Genomic DNA, 19219 nt, shown 5'->3' with positions numbered 1-19219 from the left:
TTTCCTGTGAAGCGTTTCTATTTCCGGGGGTCTGCAGTGTACTTTCCTGTGAGGCGTTTCCACTGCCGGAGGTCTGTAATGTATTTTCCTGTGAGGTGTTTCCACTGCCGGGGGTCTGTAGTATAGTTTCCTGTGAGGCGTTTCCGCTGCCGGGGGTCTGTAGTGTATTTTCCTGTGAGGCATTTCCGCTGCCGGGGGTCTGTAGTATAGTTTCCTGTGAGGCATTTCCGCTGTCGGGGGTCTGTAATGTATTTTCCTGTGAGGCGTTTCCGCTGCTGGGGGTCTGTAGTGTATTTTCCTGTGAGGCGTTTCCGCTGCTGGGGGTCTGTAGTGTATTTTCCTGTGAGGCGTTTCCACTGCCGGAGGTCTGTAGTGTATTTTCCTGTGAGGCGTTTCCACTGCCGGAGGTCTGTAGTGTATTTTCCTGTGAGGCGTTTCCACTGCCGGAGGTCTGTAATGTATTTTCCTGTGAGGCGTTTCCGCTGCCGGGGGTCTGTAGTATATTTTCCTGTGAGGCGTTTCCACTGCCGGAGGTCTGTAGTGTATTTTCCTGTGAGGCGTTTCCACTGCCGGAGGTCTGTAATGTATTTTCCTGTGAGGCGTTTCCACTGCCGGAGGTCTGTAATGTATTTTCCTGTGAGGCGTTTCCGCTGCCGGGGGTCTGTAGTATATTTTCCTGTGAGGCATTTCCGCTGCTGGGGGTCTGTTGTGTATTTTCCTGTGAGGCATTTCCGCTGCCAGGGGTCTGTAGTGTATTTTCCTGTGAGGCGTTTCCGCTGCCGGGGGTCTGTAGTGTATTTTCCTGTGAGGCGTTTCCACTGCCGGAGGTCTGTAATGTATTTTCCTGTGAGGCGTTTCCGCTGCCGGGGGTCTGTAGTATAGTTTCCTGTGAGGCATTTCCGCTGCCAGGGGTCTGTAGTGTATTTTCCTGTGAGGCATTTCCGCTGCTGGGGGTCTGTTGTGTATTTTCCTGTGAGGCATTTCCGCTGCCAGGGGTCTGTAGTGTATTTTCCTGTGAGGCATTTCCGCTGCTGGGGGTCTGTTGTGTATTTTCCTGTGAGGCATTTCCGCTGCCGGGGGTCTGTAGTGTATTTTCCTGTGAGGCATTTCCGCTGCTGGGGGTCTGTTGTGTATTTTCCTGTGAGGCGTTTCCACTGCCGGAGGTCTGTAATGTATTTTCCTGTGAGGCGTTTCCGCTGCTGGGGGTCTGTAGTGTATTTTCCTGTGAGGCATATCCTTTTCCGTCTGAAGCACAAGTGTCTCGTGCCGTTAATCTACAGATATTGACCTGTCGGATGCGTTGTTGAGTGGCGTTCGTGGGTGAGATCCCACAATACCGCGGGTCCAGAAATTGACCTGTTGGGTCCATGGCGCTAACGGGTGAGATCCCGCCATACTGCGGGTCCAGATATTGACCTGTTGGGTCCATGGCGCTCGCAGGTGAGATCCCGCCATACTGTGAGTCCAGATATTGACCTGTCGGATCCGTGGCGCTCACGGTGAGATCCCACCATACTGCGGGTCCAGATATTGACCTGTCAGATCCGTGGCGCTCGCAGGTAAGATCCCACCATACTGTGGGTCCAGATATTGACCTGTCGGATCCGTGGCGCTAACAGGTGAGATCCCGCCATACTGCGGGTCCAGATATTGACCTGTCAGATCTGTGGCGCTCACGGTGAGATCCCGCCATACTGCGGGTTAAGATATTGACCTGTTGGATCCGTGGCGCTTGTGGGTGAGATCCCACCATACCGCGGGTCCAGATATTGACCTATCGGATGCTTGGCGCTCATGGTGAGATCCCGCCATACTGCGGGTCCAGATATTGACCTGTTGGATCCGTGGCGCTCGTGGGTGAGATCCCACCATACCGCGGGTCCAGATATTGACCTGTCGGATCCATGGCGCTCACGGTGAGATCCCGCCATACTGCGGGTCCAGATATTGACCTGTCAGATCCGTGGCGCTCACGGTGAGATCCCGCCATACTGCAGGTCCAGATATTGACCTATCGGATCCATGGCGTTAGCGGGTGAGATCCCGCCAAACTGTGGGTCCAGATATTGACCTGTTGGATCCATGGCGTTAGCGGGTGAGATCCCGCCATACTGCGGGTCCAGATATTGACCTGTCGGATCTGTGGCACTCACGGTGAGATCCCACCATACTGAGGTCCTGACATATCGGACAGGTTTGTGCTCCTCGATGGATGAAAAGTTCACTTGCCGCCATACAATGACATGATACGCTGGAATACAATATTTGGCGCTCCACTCCTCGCCCCCAGAATGCGCGGCTGGGAAAGTTCACTCCTTGTCTCTCCTCATCCTCGGCCGGCTGACATTTCCCAAATAACACGGTTCCCCTTTCAGCTCCTCTCTGTGAAATGTGAATGTCTCTTCCGAGGTGCGGGGCATCGGTGGGGGAGGGGACACGCAATCTGCGCCACCAGCGACCTTTGAAAAGACCACCAAGGGGCTCATTAAAACTGAGCGGACGTTTCCCTCTGCGGAGACAGTGAGGGGCTTCGTGCGCCCTCGCGCCCCTTTTGTCTCCGTCGTTGGCACCGGGCAGTGTCCGGAGTCGGCTAGCCATGCTGGAAAGTGTCATGGCAGATCCGCGCCTGCTGCCGGGGCTCGTGGCCCCCAGAAAATATGCAAATGCCGACAGTCAGTCCACAGAAAGCAGCAGCTGCACATGGAGGACGGCGTCAGGTAATTGCTGTCAGATTTCATCCTCCACAGCTCTGACATTATTCATCTCCACCGCCGAGAACAAAGCAAAGTTCTCCATGTTCCCGACTCTCCAAAGTGCGAAAATACAGAATGATGATTGTGCACCGAGTCCTCGCAGCGCCACAATGCTGCAAATGGGGCAGCCGCTGACGGGGACTGACAGGACGCCCCCAGGATCACATCAGGGGGTGCACACACAGGATCTGCCCCCCAATTGTGTGGTGGGACCGCAGGACTTATAGGGGCCTTTCCCCCGGGCCCGCTGGACACAAGTCCCACTCTCACCCTCCTCCCTCCCACCATCTGGACCCCTCCGGCTCCGCCCACACTACACTCCTCCTGGGCCGGCCTACTGCCTGGAACTGCGCAATGATTGGACACCATCAAATTCCCAAACCTCAGCCATGTGTTTACAGCTAGATCTCCTCTCTGCGCGTCCCAGACACGGAATCCATCACTCGCGCCTCACATACGACAAGTGCGCATATATATATATATATCTATACATACGTAATATACCACCAATGGCCCCATGTCACTGATACAGCCGCACAGGGGCCCAGGAGGTCAGGGGGCCACATCCACCTCCACAGCAGGGGGACATATCACTGATACAGCCACACAGGGGCCCAGGAGGTCAGGGGGCCACATCCACCTCCACAGCAGGGGGACATATCACTGATACAGCCACACAGGAGCCCAGGAGGTCAGGGGGCCACATCCACCTCCACAGCAGGGGGGACATATCACTGATACAGCCACACAGGGGCCCAGGAGGTCAGGGGGCCACATCCACCTCCACAGCAGGGGGATTGTGCATTATGAGGAGCTCAGGGGCTGCGGAGGGCCATGTACAGACCTGCTCAGGGGGTCTCCTGTCTGTGTCCCCCACTTGTCCACTGCACCAGAGAGGCTCACAGCTCCAGTCCCTGCCCCCGTTGTCCAGCGCTGCTCGGTGTCCTGGGTTGCTGAGCGCAGATCGATGGTCCACAGTGAGGGGAGCGATGCAGAATGACATTTCATTTCGGTCCTGTCACATGGAGCTCCCGCCGCCGCCGTCCTCCTGTCACTTCTGCTTTACGCCTTCCCTGGAGTCCCGGTACTTGTAGGATGGAGCTGCTGTACGGGCATCGATAGCGACATTCTGCCCCTGTACAACCACAAAGACACGACGTCTTCCTGCTCTAAGCTATCATTTCTCATTAACATTTTATTTATGCTTAATTCTTCAATTAGAGGATCTCTGCTTCATGTCAGTAAATAGAAATATTCTTGTTGATATTTAAAAGCTGAAAACTAGTCCTGCCCTGATCTTGTTTTATTAAAGAGCCCCCACTGAACTAGCAGAATAGTGAGTGCAGCTCTGAAGTATAATACAGGAGGTAACTCAGGATCAGTAATGTAATGTATGTACACAGTGACTGCACCAGCAGAATAGTGAGTGCAGCTCTGGAGTATAATACAGGAGGTAACTCAGGATCAGTAATGTAATGTATGTACACAGTGACTGCACCAGCAGAATAGGGAGTGCAGCTCTGGAGTATAATTGCCTTCAGACCCTTTCTCTTGGGATCGGTGGTGGTCTCAGTAGTCAATATGGCCACTGGTAAATGGCGCCTGCCTCTGTCACTATCCGTGGCCTGCCGCAGATTGCCCTCAGACCCCTTCTCTTGGGATCGGTGGTGGTCCCAGTAGTCGGTATGGCCACTGGTAGATGGCGCCGCCTCTGTCACTGCCCGTGGCCTGCCGCAGATGTCCTCAGACCCCTTCTCTTGGGATCGGTGGTGGTCCCAGTAGTTGGTATGGCCACTGTTAGATGGCGCCCGTTTCTGTCACTGCCCATGGTTTGCCGCAGATGTCCTCAGCCCCCTTCTCTTGGGATCGGTGGTGGTCCCAGTAGTCGGTATGGCCACTGGTAGATGGCGCCTGCCTCTTTCACTGCCCGTGGCCTGCCACAGATGTCCTCAGACCCCTTCTCTTGGGATCGGTGGTGGTCCCAGTAGTCGGTATGGCCACTGGTAGATGGCGCCTGCCTCTGTCACTGCCCGTGGCCTGCCGCAGATGTCCTCAGACCCCTTATCTTGGGATCGGTGGTGGTCCCAGTAGTCGGTATGGCCACTGGTAGATGGCGCCTGCCTCTGTCACTGCCCGTGGCCTGCCGCAGATGTCCTCAGACCCCTTATCTTGGGATCGGTGGTGGTCTCAGTAGTCGGTATGGCCACTGGTAAATGGCGCCTGCCTCTGTCACTATCCGTGGCCTGCCGCAGATTGCCCTCAGACCCCTTCTCTTGGGATTGGTGGTGGTCCCAGTAGTTGGTATGGCCACTGTTAGATGGCGCCCGTTCTGTCACTATCCGTGGCCTGCCGCAGATGTCCTCAGACCCCTTCTCTTGGGATCGGTGGTGGTCCCAGTAGTTGGTATGGCCACTGTTAGATGGCGCCCGTTTCTGTCACTGCCCATGGTTTGCCGCAGATGTCCTCAGACCCCTTCTCTTGGGATTGGTGGTGGTCCCAGTAGTCGGTATGGCCACTGGTAGATGGCGCCTGCCTCTTTCACTGCCCGTGGCCTGCCGCAGATGTCCTCAGACCCCTTCTCTTGGGATCGGTGGTGGTCCCAGTAGTCGGTATGGCCACTGGTAGATGGCGCCTTCCTCTGTCACTGCCCGTGGCCTGCCGCAGATGTCCTCAGACCCCTTATCTTGGGATCGGTGGTGGTCCCAGTAGTCTGTATGGCCACTGGTAGATGGCGCCTGCCTCTGTCACTGCCCGTGGCCTGCCGCAGATGTCCTCAGACCCCTTATCTTGGGATCGGTGGTGGTCCCAGTAGTCGGTATGGCCACTGGTAGATGGCGCCTGCCTCTGTCACTGCCCGTGGCCTGCCGCAGATGTCCTCAGACCCCTTCTCTTGGGATCGGTGGTGGTCCCAGTACTCGGTATGGCCACTGGTAGATGGCGCCTGCCTCTGTCACTGCCCGTGGTTTGCCGCAGATGTCCTCAGACCCCTTCTCTTGGGATCGGTGGTGGTCCCAGTAGTCAGTATGGCCACTGGTAGATTTCGCCCGCCTCCGTCACTGCTCGTGGCCTGCCGCAGATGTCCTCAGCCCCCTTCTCTTGGGATTGGTGGTGATTCCAGTAGTCGGTATGGCCACTGGTAGATTGCGCCCGCCTCTGTCATTGCCTGTGGCCTGCCGCAGATTGCTCTCAGACCCCTTCTCTTGGGATCGGTGGTGGTCTCAGTAGTCAATATGGCCACTGGTAAATGGCGCCTGCCTCTGTCACTATCCGTGGCCTGCCGCAGATTGCTCTCAGACCCCTTCTCTTGGGATCGGTGCTGGTCCCAGTAGTCGGTATGGCCACTGTTAGATTGCGCCCGCCTCCGTCACTGCCCGTGGCCTGCCGCAGATGTCCTCAGCCCCCTTCTCTTGGGATCGCTGGTGGTCCCAGTAGTTGGTATGGCCACTGGTAGATGGCGCCCGTCTCCTCGGCTGCCGGCGCACGGCTGGCAGTGCAGGAGTTAACAGTACATGGCTTCTTGTGCGGTATTTTCGGAGCAGATGTTCCTTCGTTCTTACAAAGCTCTAATTGAAATTAAAATGCGTCGATTTAACTGATGCGACGTCTGCGGCTGTAATTGGCAGATAATAGCTGCGCCAATCCCAGACAAATCAATAGGAAGAAAGGACTGAGCGCGATGTAATGTATGTGAGATCCGGGCCGGACGCCCGAGGCCATCACACGTCTGCGGCACCAGGGTCCACACTGAGAAGAGGCCGCTGCAGATCTTGGTTGGATAGATCTGGTTGGATGGAGATTGTAGCTGCACACAGTACACTGCCATTGATCGCCATCAGTGAGGAGCGCGAGTGATCAGATACGCGGTATTTGCAGGGGTGTTTTGTACAGTCGGGGGTCTCTCCGTATGAACATGTTTGGTGCTGCCGGGTACGGTCAGTGACACCAGAACCGGACCACAGAGCTGACGATCTATCCCATCAGATCTGTTGGGATCTGACACCTCCTCCCGTTTTACCAGACACCATACATTTAGTGCTCAGTACCTGGCATTGCAGCACAGAACCACGTGGCAGATTGGACTGAGCTGTGATCCCCGTCACTGCTATCCATACCGCATGGTGTCGGCCGCCCCCCGTCAGCTTTTGCCCGTGGATAGACCCCAATGATTTTCATGGCTTGTCTTGAGTAGTAGAGTCTTGTTGTCCTGGAGAGCCCCTTTAAGAAAGTCTGGCGATGGCGGGATCTTCAGGCGTTTTATAACAATATTCTATTTCATTATATTGTAACAATAAAGTAACAATCCTCCTCTCTGCTGAACGCCGTTCACATTACCAGATCTGTGCTGCAAACGCGATTATCAGGCAAAGTAATGGCTGCACTGAGCACGCCGATATAGCACGGGCGTGTGATATGGTGCACTCAATGTAGGCTGGGCGTGTGATATGGGTGCGCTCATTGTAGGCTGGGCGTGTGATATGGTGCACTCATTGTAGGCTGGGCGTGTGATATGGGTGCGCTCATTGTAGGCTGGGCGTGTGATATGGGTGCACTCATTGTAGGCTGGGCGTGTGATATGGTGCACTCATTGTAGGCTGGGCGTGTGATATGGTGCACTCAATGTAGGCTGGGTGTGTGATATGGGCGCGCTCATTGTAGGCTGGGCATGTGATATGGTGCACTCAATGTAGGCTGGGCGTGTGATATGGGTGCACTCATTGTAGGCTGGGTGTGTGATATGGGCGCGCTCATTGTAGGCTGGGCGTGTGATATGGGCGCGCTCATTGTAGGCTGGGCGTGTGATATGGTGCACTCAATGTAGGCTGGGCATGTGATATGGTGCACTCAATGTAGGCTGGGCGTGTGATATGGTGCACTCAATGTAGGCTGGGCGTGTGATATGGGTGCACTCATTGTAGGCTGGGTGTGTGATATGGTGCACTCAATGTAGGCTGGGCGTGTGATATGGGTGCGCTCATTGTAGGCTGGGCGTGTGATATGGTGCACTCATTGTAGGCTGGGTGTGTGATATGGGTGCACTCATTGTAGGCTGGGTGTGTGATATGGTGCACTCAATGTAGGCTGGGCATGTGATATGGTGCACTCAATGTAGGCTGGGCATGTGATATGGTGCACTCAATGTAGGCTGGGCGTGTGATATGGTGCACTCAATGTAGGCTGGGCTTGTGATATGGGTGCGCTCATTGTAGGCTGGGCTTGTGATATGGGTGCGCTCATTGTAGGCTGGGCGTGTGATATGGGTGCACTCATTGTAGGCTGGGCATGTGATATGGGTGCGCTCATTGTAGGCTGGGCATGTGATATGGGCGCGCTCATTGTAGGCTGGGCATGTGATATGGGTGCGCTCATTGTAGGCTGGGCGTGTGATATGGGTGCGCTCATTGTAGGCTGGGTGTGTGATATGTGTGCACTCATTGTAGGCTGGGCGTGTGATATGGGTGCGCTCATTGTAGGCTGGGCGTGTGATATTGGTGCACTCATTGTAGGCTGGGCATGTGATATGGGCGCGCTCATTGTAGGCTGGGCGTGTGATATGGGTGCGCTCATTGTAGGCTGGGCGTGTGATATGGGCGCGCTCATTGTAGGCTGGGCGTGTAATATGGGTGCGCTCATTGTAGGCTGGGCGTGTGATATGGGCGCGCTCATTGTAGGCTGGGCATGTGATATGGGTGCGCTCATTGTAGGCTGGGCATGTGATATGGGTGCGCTCATTGTAGGCTGGGCATGTGATATGGGTGCGCTCATTGTAGGCTGGGCGTGTGATATGGGTGCACTCATTGTAGGCTGGGCATGTGATATGGGTGCGCTCATTGTAGGCTGGGCATGTGATATGGGTGCACTCATTGTAGGCTGGGCATGTGATATGGGTGCGCTCATTGTAGGCTGGGCGTGTGATATGGGCGCGCTCATTGTAGGCTGGACGTGTGATATGGGTGCGCTCATTGTAGGCTGGGCGTGTGATATGGGCACGCTCATTGTAGGCTGGGCTTGTGATATGGGTGCGCTCATTGTAGGCTGGGCTTGTGATATGGGTGCGCTCATTGTAGGCTGGGCGTGTGATATGGGTGCACTCATTGTAGGCTGGGCATGTGATATGGGTGCGCTCATTGTAGGCTGGGCGTGTGATATTGGTGCACTCATTGTAGGCTGGGCATGTGATATGGGTGCGCTCATTGTAGGCTGGGCGTGTGATATGGGCGCGCTCATTGTAGGCTGGGCGTGTGATATGGGCGCGCTTATTGTAGGCTGGGTGTGTGATATGGGTGCGCTCATTGTAGGCTGGGTGTGCTCATCATATCACGGGTGTGTTATATGGGTGCGCTCTTTTTAGGCTGGGCGTCTGATATGGGCACACTCATTGTAGGGCAGGGATATGATATGGGTGCGCTCATCGTATCGTGGGTGTGTGATATGGGTGCGCTCATTGTAGGGCAGGGGTGTGATATGGGTGCGCTCATCGCATTGCAGGGAGTGATACGGGTATGCTCTTTTTAGGCTGGGCGTGGGATATGGGTGCGCTCATTGCATCGCGGAGCGTGTTATATGGGTGTGCTCTTTTTAGGCTGGGTGTGTGATATGGTTGCGCTCATTGCATCGCGGGCGTGTGATAACGGGAGCTGCATGCATCATTTTCTATCTAAATCTCCTCCCTGCCGTCATTGATCCTCTCAGACACTCAGGGGTCAATTAAACTCCTATTATGAAATATTCCTCTCATTTGCAGCATTGCCCATAAATAAGCCTGTAACAATGCAGCGCAGGCTCCTATAGAGCGGCACAACCCGGCATCCATCAATGTATCAATAACAAAGTCATTATATCATCAGCCTCGTTAACAAACGAGACAATTGTACTTTACAAAGCGGACGACTCCGGAGAGCGCAGCGCACATATTCCTGAATGTCACCGAAAATGGGACTGTGAAGGGACGGGCGTTCAGCAGAGCTGTAATCTCTGTCCATAACCATTAATTCAGCCGAGTCCATAAAGATTTCACTTAATATCAGTGACATGAGGAGACGGGAGATGAAGTGACGGCAATCTCCAGAGCTGCGCTCCCCAGCCACGCCGAATGCTGCACCACTACAACTCCCAGAGGATTCTCACTGGCTTGTACGGTCAGGGCATGCTGAGAGTTGTAGTCCTCCATCCATTATCCGGACTGTAGCGTCTTCGCTGTCCATTATCCGGGCTGCAGCGTCTCCGCCGTCCATTATCCTGGTTGCAGCGTCTCCGCCGTCCATTATCCAGGCTGCAGCGTCTCCGCCGTCCATTATCCGGGCTGCAGCGTCTCCGCCGTCCATTATCCGGGCTGCAGCGTCTCCGTCGTCCATTATCCGGGCTGCAGCGTCTCCGCCGTCCATTAGCCGGGCTGCAGCGTCTCCGCCGTCCATTATCCGGGCTGCAGCGTCTCCGCCGTCCATTATCCGGGCTGCAGCTTCTCCGCCGTCCATTAGCCGGGCTGCAGCGTCTCTGCCGTCCATTATCCGGGCTGCAGCGTCTCCGCCGTCCATTATCCGAGCTGCAGCGTCTCCGCCGTCCATTATTCGGGCTGAAGCGTCTCCGCCGTCCATTATCCGGGCTGCAGCGTCTCCGCCGTCCATTTTCCGGGCTGCAGCGTCTCCGCCGTCCATTATCCGGGCTGCAGCGTCTCCGCCGTCCATTATCCGGGCTGCAGCGTCTCCGCCGTCCATTATCCGGGCTGCAGCGTCTCCGCCGTCCATTATCCGGGCTACAGCGTCTCCGCCGTCTTCTTCAGACGAGCTGGAGTCCGGTCATGTTTCAGCTTTAGTGAGCAAGAAAGGAAGACAACGAAAAAGAAAACATGTTATAAGGAAAAGGAATAATCATCTTGTGGGTTTAAGGCCGCGACCCGAGCACGTCTGCTCCGCACTGATAGTCCGCAACCCCTCTGGAGACTTTCAGAGATCAAAGCCGTCCGTGTTCCTAAGGCGACAAGGAGCGGCCATGTTCCGGCAGCTGCTCATTTACAGAAGGCGGAATTATCTGTCCTTCAGGGACCTGTTCACATTGATCAGGCAGAGATTACAGCTCTGTACACTCAGGCCAGGCAGTGTCCTGTCCAGATAGCCGGAGCTGAATGCATGAAGTGAGGACAGGCGCCATATTCATGTCATTAATGATCAGCGGCGCTCTGCTGCCATGAGCAAAGTGCCGGGGTCCAGAAATGTCCCCCCTAAGGGGCTGTACATGAGGAGGTATGGCCCCTGTGCAAGGACAGTATGTGGCCCCTGTGCAAGGACAGTATATGGGCCCCTGTGCAAGGACAGTATATGGGCCCCTGTACAAGGACAGTATATGGGCCCCTGTACAAGGACAGTATATGGGCCCCTGTGCAAGGACAATATATGGCCCCTGTGCAAGGACAATATATGGCCCCTGTGCAAGGACAATATATGGCCCCTGTGCAAGGACAATATATGGCCCCTGTACAAGGACAGTATATGGGCCCTGTGCAAGGACAGTATATGGCCCCTGTACAAGGACAATATATGGCCCCTGTGCAAGGACAATATATGGCCCCTGTACAAGGACAGTATATGGGCCCTGTGCAAGGACAGTATATGGCCCCTGTACAAGGACAGTATATGGGCCCCTGTACAAGGACAGTATATGGGCCTCTGTGCAAGGACAGTATATGGGCCTCTGTGCAAGGACAATATATGGCCCCTGTGCAAGGACAATATATGGCCCCTGTGCAAGGACAGTATATGGGCCCCTGTACAAGGACAGTATATGGGCCCCTGTACAAGGACAGTATATGGGCCCCTGTGCAAGGACAATATATGGCCCCTGTGCAAGGACAGTATATGGCCCCTGTACAAGGACAGTATATGGGCCCCTGTGCAAGGACAATATATGGCCCCTGTGCAAGGACAATATATGGCCCCTGTGCAAGGACAGTATATGGGCCCCTGTACAAGGACAGTATATGGGCCCCTGTGCAAGGACAATATATGGCCCCTGTGCAAGAACAATATATGGCCCTTGTGCAAGGACAGCATATGGCCCCTGTACAAGGACAATATATGGGCCCCTGTGCAAGGACAATATATGGGCCCCTGTGCAAGGACACTATATAGCCCCTGTGCAAGAACAGTATATGGCCCCTGTGCAAGGACAGTATATGGGCCCCTGTGGTGCAAGGACAGTATATGGGCCTCTGTGCAAGGACAATATATGGGCCCCTGTGCAAGGACACTATATAGCCCCTGTGCAAGGACACTATATGGCCCCCTGTGCAAGGACAATATATGGGCCCCTGTGCAAGGACAGTATATGGCCCCCTGTGCAAGGACAGTATATGGGCCTCTGTGCAAGGACAGTATATGGGCCTCTGTGCAAGGACACTATATGGCCCCTGTGCAACGACAGTATATGGCCCCCTGTGCAAGGACAGTATATGGCCCCTGTACAAGGACAATATATGGCCCCTGTACAAGGACAATATATGGCCCCTGTGGAAGGACAGTATATGGCCCCTGTACAAGGACAGTATATGGCCCCCTGTGCAAGGACAGTATATGGCCCCTGTACAAGGACAATATATGGCCCCTGTGGAAGGACACTATATGGCCCCTGTGCAAGGACACTATATGGCCCCTGTACAAGAACAGTATATTATTATTATTTATAGAGCACCATGGAGCTGTACATGGGAAGGGGTTACATACAGAATACATACACAAGTTACAGTAGACAGACTAGTACAGAGGGAAGAGGGCCCTACCTTTGCGGGCTTACATTCTATAGGATTTTGGGGAGGAGACAGTAGGTGGGGTGTAGATTGGTTGGGCGGCTCCGCACGGTGGTGAGGCGGCAGCTCCGCACGGTGGTCGGGCGGTGGCTCCGCACGGTGGTGAGGCGGCGGCTTCGCACGGTGGTGGGGCGGCGGCTCCGCACGGTGGTCGGGCGGTGGCTCCGCATGGTGGTGAGGCGGCGGCTCCGCACGGTGGTCGGGCGGCGGCTCCGCACGGTGGTGGGGCAGCGGCTCCGCACGGTGGGGAGGCGGCAGCTCCGGTGGTGGTGAAGCAGTGAGGTCATTGTAGATTATAGGCATTTCTGAATAGATGGGTTTTCAGGTTCCGTTTGAAGCTTGCGAGTGTATCAGATAGTCTGACGTGTTGAGGCAGCGAGTTCCAGGAGACTGGGGATGTTCGGGAGAAGTCTTGGAGTCGGTTGCGTGAGGAGTGAATGAGAGAGAAGGAGATCTTGGGAGGACCGGAGGTGACGTGTTGGAGTGTAGTGGGAGATTGGTTCGGAGATATACGGAGGAGACAGATTATGGACGGCTTTGTAGGTCAGTGTTAGTAGTTTGAATTGGATACGGTGGAAGATTGGAAGCCAGTGGAGGGACATGCAGAGAGGAGAAGCGGGGTGGTATTGAGGAGAGAGGTGGATCATTCGGGCAGCAGAATTAAGGATGGACTTGAGAGGGGCGAGCGTGTAAGCAGGGAGACCACAGAGGAGGATGTTACTGTAGTCAAAGCGGGAGATTATGAGGGCATGCATTAGCATTTTTGTAGATTGCGAGTTGAGGAAAGGACGGATTGTGGAAATATTTTGAGTTGAAGACGACAGGAGGTGGTGAGGGATTGGATGTGTGGTATGAAGGACAAGGCAGAGTCAGAGGTCACTCCGAGGCAGCGAACTTTGTGTGCTGGGGAGAGCGTGATGTTATTTATTGTAATAGATAGATCAGGTGGAGAGTGTAGGGGAGACGGAGGAAAGATGATCAGTTCAGTTTTGGCCACATTGAGCTTTAGGAAGCGAGAGGAGAAGAAGGAGGATATAGCAGATAGGCACTCTGGGATTCTGGACAGCAGAGATGTGACATCTGGACCAGAGAGGTAGATCTGAGTGTCATCGGCATATAGGTGGTACTGGAAGCCATGGGACTTTATGAGTTGTCCCAGGCCAAATGTGTAGATAGAAAAGAGTAAGGGTCCCAGGACAGAGCCTTGAGGGACGCCAACAGAGAGAGGACAGGATGAAGAGGTTGTGTGGGAGTGGGAGACACTAAAAGTGCGGTTGGAGAGGTATGAAGAGATCCAAGAGAGGGCGAGATCTCTGACACCAAGGGAAGAGAGGATCTGTAGTAGCAGGGAGTGGTCAACAGTGTCAAAGGCTGAGGACAGGTCTAGAAGTAGGAGTACAGAGAAGTGCTTGTTGGCTTTGGCAGTAAGTCATTCGTGATTTTAGTCAGGGCAGTTTCAGTGGAATGATGAGGAGATAATCCGGACTGTAGGTTGTCAGAGAGAGTTAGAGGAGAGGTGGGAGGAAAGTTCAGCATGGCCGTGCTGTTCCAGGAGTTGTGAGGTGAACGGGAGTATATGGCAAGGACAGCAGTCTGGCAGCCGCTGTGTGGACGCAGGAGGCATCGGTCACGTGCCCACATCTGTGCCCTACTATGGCCACGTACAGGTGCGGACCCTCGGCCTCCCCGGCTGTGAATCTGCGGTAAGTTTCTGCAGACTTTCTGACCTACTTGTCGGCGTGTTCTGTAATTCCCTGGACCTGCTTCTCTCCAGACCCGGCCTTATCTTCTCCGCGCTCGCTCAGACCCTCAGGTGCACTAAAGATTAACAAGGTTTAGTAAACCTCGTCATGAATAAAACACTCCGGCCTCGTCCTCCGGGATCGGCCGCGCAGGTGATGTGCATCTGGAGTTCAGCTCTTGCTGCGGCTGATTATAGGGAATCTTTGTTGTTGCGGCGGTCGGGGCCCGGGGCGGTGGAATTAGCCGGTAAGATCTCGGTGACAGGAGCTAATTATTGCTGTATTCTGCTGTTATTCCATCATGTGTCTTGGCAGCGTCAGCGCGGGAATATTGCCAGGATTGTCAGCAGCATATGGCCGCGCTGTCTGTATACGGGTCACTGCGACTGGCACAATCTGGCCGACAAAGGGCAGACCGGGGCTGTAGCCTCCCGCCGCCGCACGTGTCTGCACCCTGTAGACGGGAAAGGTCTAATTACGCATTGTAATCGCGCTATTAATTAATCCAGTCCCTGCCGAGAATATTCCGGATTGATTTTTTAATCCAGTCACATCCAGAGCTGCGCTCACTTATCAGTAACAGAAATTGTGATGAGGAAAGTGGCGACATTTCTCAGAGCAGATCATGTGGGCGCGGATCAGTGACCGCCCTATGGGAGTGCTCAGATCCAGACCCTGCAGATCAGTGACCGCCCCATGGGAGTGCTCAGATCCAGACCCTGCGGATCAGTGACCGCCCTATGGGAGTGCTCAGATCCAGACCCTGCAGATCAGTGACCGCCCTATGGGAGTGCTCAGATCCAGACCCTGCGGATCAGTGACCGCCCTATGGGAGTGCTCAGATCCAGACCCTGCGGATCAGTGACCGCCCCATGGGAGTGCTCAGATCCAGACCCTGCAGATCAGTGACCGCCCCATGGGAGTGCTCAGATCCAGACCCTGCGGATCAGTGACCGCCCTATGGGAATGATCAGATCCAGACCCTGCGAATCAGTGACCGCCCTATGGGAGTGCTCAGATCCAGACCCTGCGGATCAGTGACCGCCCTATGGGAGTGCTCAGATCCAGACCCTGCGGATCAGTGACCGCCCTATGGGAGTGCTCAGATCCAGACCCTGCGGATCAGTGACCGCCCTATGGGAGTGCTCAGATCCAGACCCTGCGGATCAGTGACCGCCCTATGGGAATGATCAGATCCAGACCCTGCGGATCAGTGACCGCCCTATGAGAATGGTCAGATCTACACCCTGCGGATCAGTGACCGCCCTATGGGAATGATCAGATCCAGACCCTGTGGATCAGTGACCGCCCTATGGGAATGATCAGATCCAGACCCTGCGGATCAGTGACCGCCCTATGGGAGTGCTCAGATCTAGACCCTGCAGATCAGTGACCGCCCTATGGGAATGGTCAGATCCAGACCCTGCAGATCAGTGACCGCCCTATGGGAATGGTCAGATCCAGACCCTGCAGATCAGTGACCGCCCTATGGGAATGGTCAGATCTAGACCCTGCAGATCAATGACTGCCCTATGGGAATGGTCAGATCTAGACCCTGCGGATCAGTGATCGCCCAATGGAAATGATCAGATCTAGACCCTGCGTATCAGTGACCGCCCTATGGGAATGGTCAGATCCAGACCCTGCGGATCAGTGACCGCCCTATGGGAGTGCTCAGATCCATACCCTGCAGATCAGTGACCGCCCTATGGGAATGGTCAGATCCAGACCCTGCAGATCAGTGACCGCCCTATGGGAATGGTCATATCTAGACCCTGCGGATCAATGACCGCCTTATGGGAATGGTCAGATCCAGGCCCTGCGGATCAGTGACCGCCCTATGGGAATGGTCAGATCTAGACCCTGCGGATCAATAACTGCCCTATGGGAATGGTCAGATCTAGACCCTGCGGATCAGTGATCGCCCAATGGAAATGATCAGATCTAGACCCTGCGTATCAGTGACCGCCCTATGGGAATGGTCAGATCCAGACCCTGCGGATCAGTGACCGCCCTATGGGAATGGTCAGATCCAGACCCTGTGGATCAGTGACCGCCCTATGGGAGTGATCAGATCCAGACCCTGCAAGTCAGTGTGCAAGGACAGCAGTCGCCCTATGGGAATGGTCAGATCCAGACCCTGCGGATCAGTGACCGCCCTATGGGAATAGTCAGATCCAGACCAGGGGAATCAATGGCCGCCCTATGGGAATAGTCAGATCCAGACCAGGGGAATCAATGGCCGCCCTATGGGAATGGTCAGATCTACACCCTGTGGATCAATGACTGCCCTATGGCAATGGTCAGATCTAGACCGTGCGGATCAATGACCGCTCCATGGGAATGATCAGATTCAGAGCCTGTGGATCAGTGATGGCCCTATGGAAATGATCACATCTAGACCCTGTGGATCAGTGATCGCCCTATGGGAATGGTCAGATTCAGAGCCTGCGGATCAGTGACTGCCCTGTCCAGAATCTGCAGAGTGAAGTGCGCATTAATCGAGCCAGCTCCGAAACAAAATGCAGTATGCAAATTGTAGAAATGTTCAAGGATGAAAGTAGGTAACAAAAGTGTTACTCCAGGGAATATTGCAGGACATTTCTGGAATAGCAGCTCCTCGGGGGCGGGACAAGGGGGGTGCCTTGTCCCACCTTCTATATGAACTCATTGTACAGTGCCTTGTTCGGATACATTTCATATGAAGGTCTCCCTTGTGTTTCCGCTGTGCACTCGCCATCTCCCCCTGTACAGTGGTATCTCCCAGCTCAGACGCACAGAGTCATCACTCAATTAAACAGTCATTTGTAAGGTTTCCTGATATTATCGATTTGACAAATGTTTTACGTTTTCGTCACCTTTTCCTTCATGAAGTTTTCCAGGAGGTGATAAGTGTCCTCTGGCTGTTTCCTCCACATCACGTGCCCGGTCATCTCTGCGTCCACCCCTCTTACATACCTGTTGTCTGTTATCGGGGACACTGATTAATGTGGGAGGCTTCAGGTGGGAGAGGATGATTATGAGGTCATAGGACTCGGGCCCTGAAGACACGCCCACTGGACTCTTGGAGAGACTTTGTAGGAAGCAGCAGAGTTTTGCTGTTGCTGTTCGTGGACAGGTTCTGGAATGTCTCGAGACCCCACATAGCGGTTTAGGTTGTGAGAAGTGATTGCAGGTTCCCTTTAATTCAGGAGTTGTGTCCACATAGGGAAGGTGGTAACGGTCGGGGAACGTCTGTGCACTCCGATCAGGAGCTCGAGAATTCATCAATTTAATGCACCCCCATAAAATAAAGCCGCTGCAGCCGCAGAGCCATAAACACGCAATTAATAGTCATCGGTTAATGTGTCATTGTGCATTGTGTAACGAGCAAATCTCAGGCAGTCACATGATGTGCGGCGTCCTGTAACGAGCGGCGCTGGGCCCGTAAATCCTCGTTATCACCGCAGACCGCGTGCGTTCAGACCGGCCGTTATCCCGATGTCCAGACGATGAACGCGATCCTTGTCCTGTAACGAGCAGCGCTGGGCCTGTAAATCCTCGTTATCACCGCAGACCGCGTGCGTTCAGACCGGCCGTTATCCCGATGTCCCGACGATGAACGCGGTCCTTGTCCTGTAACTTTCTAATAAACTTTCACTGTAATGTTACTAATTGAGGATATTTTCTCGCTGTAAACGAATGGACGATTTCCAGGCCGGTGTCGTGCTTCCATGTTTCGCAGTCTGGACTTGGGCTGGGGGTCTCCACAAACGAATGTCACTGTCAAATATATGAGGACGAGGTCTGGAGACCCCCAGCCAATTCCTGCACTCCAGCTGGAAACATGGATATGTGAATCCAACCTAATACGTCTCACAGCTGGGGGATTGTTACAATTGTATCCAGTCTAAATACTCCTGAGCCTGACCTTGGGGTGTAGGGTCCTCAGTCCTGATACAATGAGCCTGACCTTGGGGGGTACGATCCTCAGTCCTGATACAATGAGCCTGACCTTGGGGTGTAGGATCCTCAGTCCTGATACAATGAGCCTGACCTTAGGGTGTAGGATCCTCAGTCCTGATACAATGAGCCTGACCTTGGGGGGTACGATCCTCAGTCCTGATACAATGAGCCTGACCTTGGGGTGTACGGTCCTCAGTCCTGATACAATGAGCCTGACCTTGGGGGGTACGGTCCTCAGTCCTGATACAATGAGCCTGACCTTGGGGGGTACGATCCTCAGTCCTGATACAATGAGCCTGACCTTGGGGGGTAGGATCCTCAGTCCTGATACAATGAGCCTGACCTTGGGGTGTAGGGTCCTCAGTCCTGATACAATGAGCCTGACCTTGGGGGGTAGGATCCTCAGTCCTGATACACTGAGCCTGACCTTGGAGTGTAGGATCCTCAGTCCTGATACAATGAGCCTAACCTTGGGGTGTAGGATCCTCAGTCCTGATTCAATGAGCCTGACATTGGGGGGTAGGATCCTCAGTCCTGATACAATGAGCCTGACCTTGGGGGGTAGGATCCTCAGTCCTGATACAATGAGCCTGACCTTGGGGGGTAGGATCCTCAGTCCTGATACAATGAGCCTGACATTGGGGTGTAGGATCCTCAGTCCTGATACAATGAGCCTGACCTTGGGGGGTAGGATCCTCAGTCCTGATACACTGAGCCTGACCTTGGGGTGTAGGATCCTCAGTCCTGATACAATGAGCCTGACCTTGGGGTGTAGGATCCTCAGTCCTGATACAATGAGCCTGACCTTGGGGTGTAGGATCCTCAGTCCTGATACACTGAGCCTGACCTTGGGTGTAGGATCCTCAGTCCTGATACAATGTATCCTTGTGTTTATGGTTCGGTTATCTGCTCTGGATCCGCTGCACAAGCCATCGCGGTGATGGCGTTAGCTCAGGGTGGATTTTCGGGATCTAGAGCTAAAT

General features: G+C 54.3%; 1 protein-coding gene and 1 long non-coding RNA gene across 3 annotated transcripts in view; one reads left to right on the top strand and one right to left on the bottom strand.

Annotated features, from left to right (window-relative positions):
• KIRREL3 (kirre like nephrin family adhesion molecule 3) overlaps positions 1-19219 on the top strand; it is a 1021297-nt gene that overhangs the window by 642831 nt on the left and 359247 nt on the right. The window lies entirely within an intron of this gene.
• Positions 1-19219, bottom strand: part of LOC142256631 (uncharacterized) — a 104237-nt gene that overhangs the window by 66231 nt on the left and 18787 nt on the right. The window lies entirely within an intron of this gene.

This window comes from Anomaloglossus baeobatrachus, chromosome 11, assembly GCF_048569485.1.
Source record: "Anomaloglossus baeobatrachus isolate aAnoBae1 chromosome 11, aAnoBae1.hap1, whole genome shotgun sequence".
Taxonomy (NCBI): Eukaryota; Metazoa; Chordata; class Amphibia; order Anura; family Aromobatidae; genus Anomaloglossus; species Anomaloglossus baeobatrachus.
Note: the sequence above shows the minus strand (reverse complement) of the source record. Positions and strands in the feature narration are given on the sequence as shown.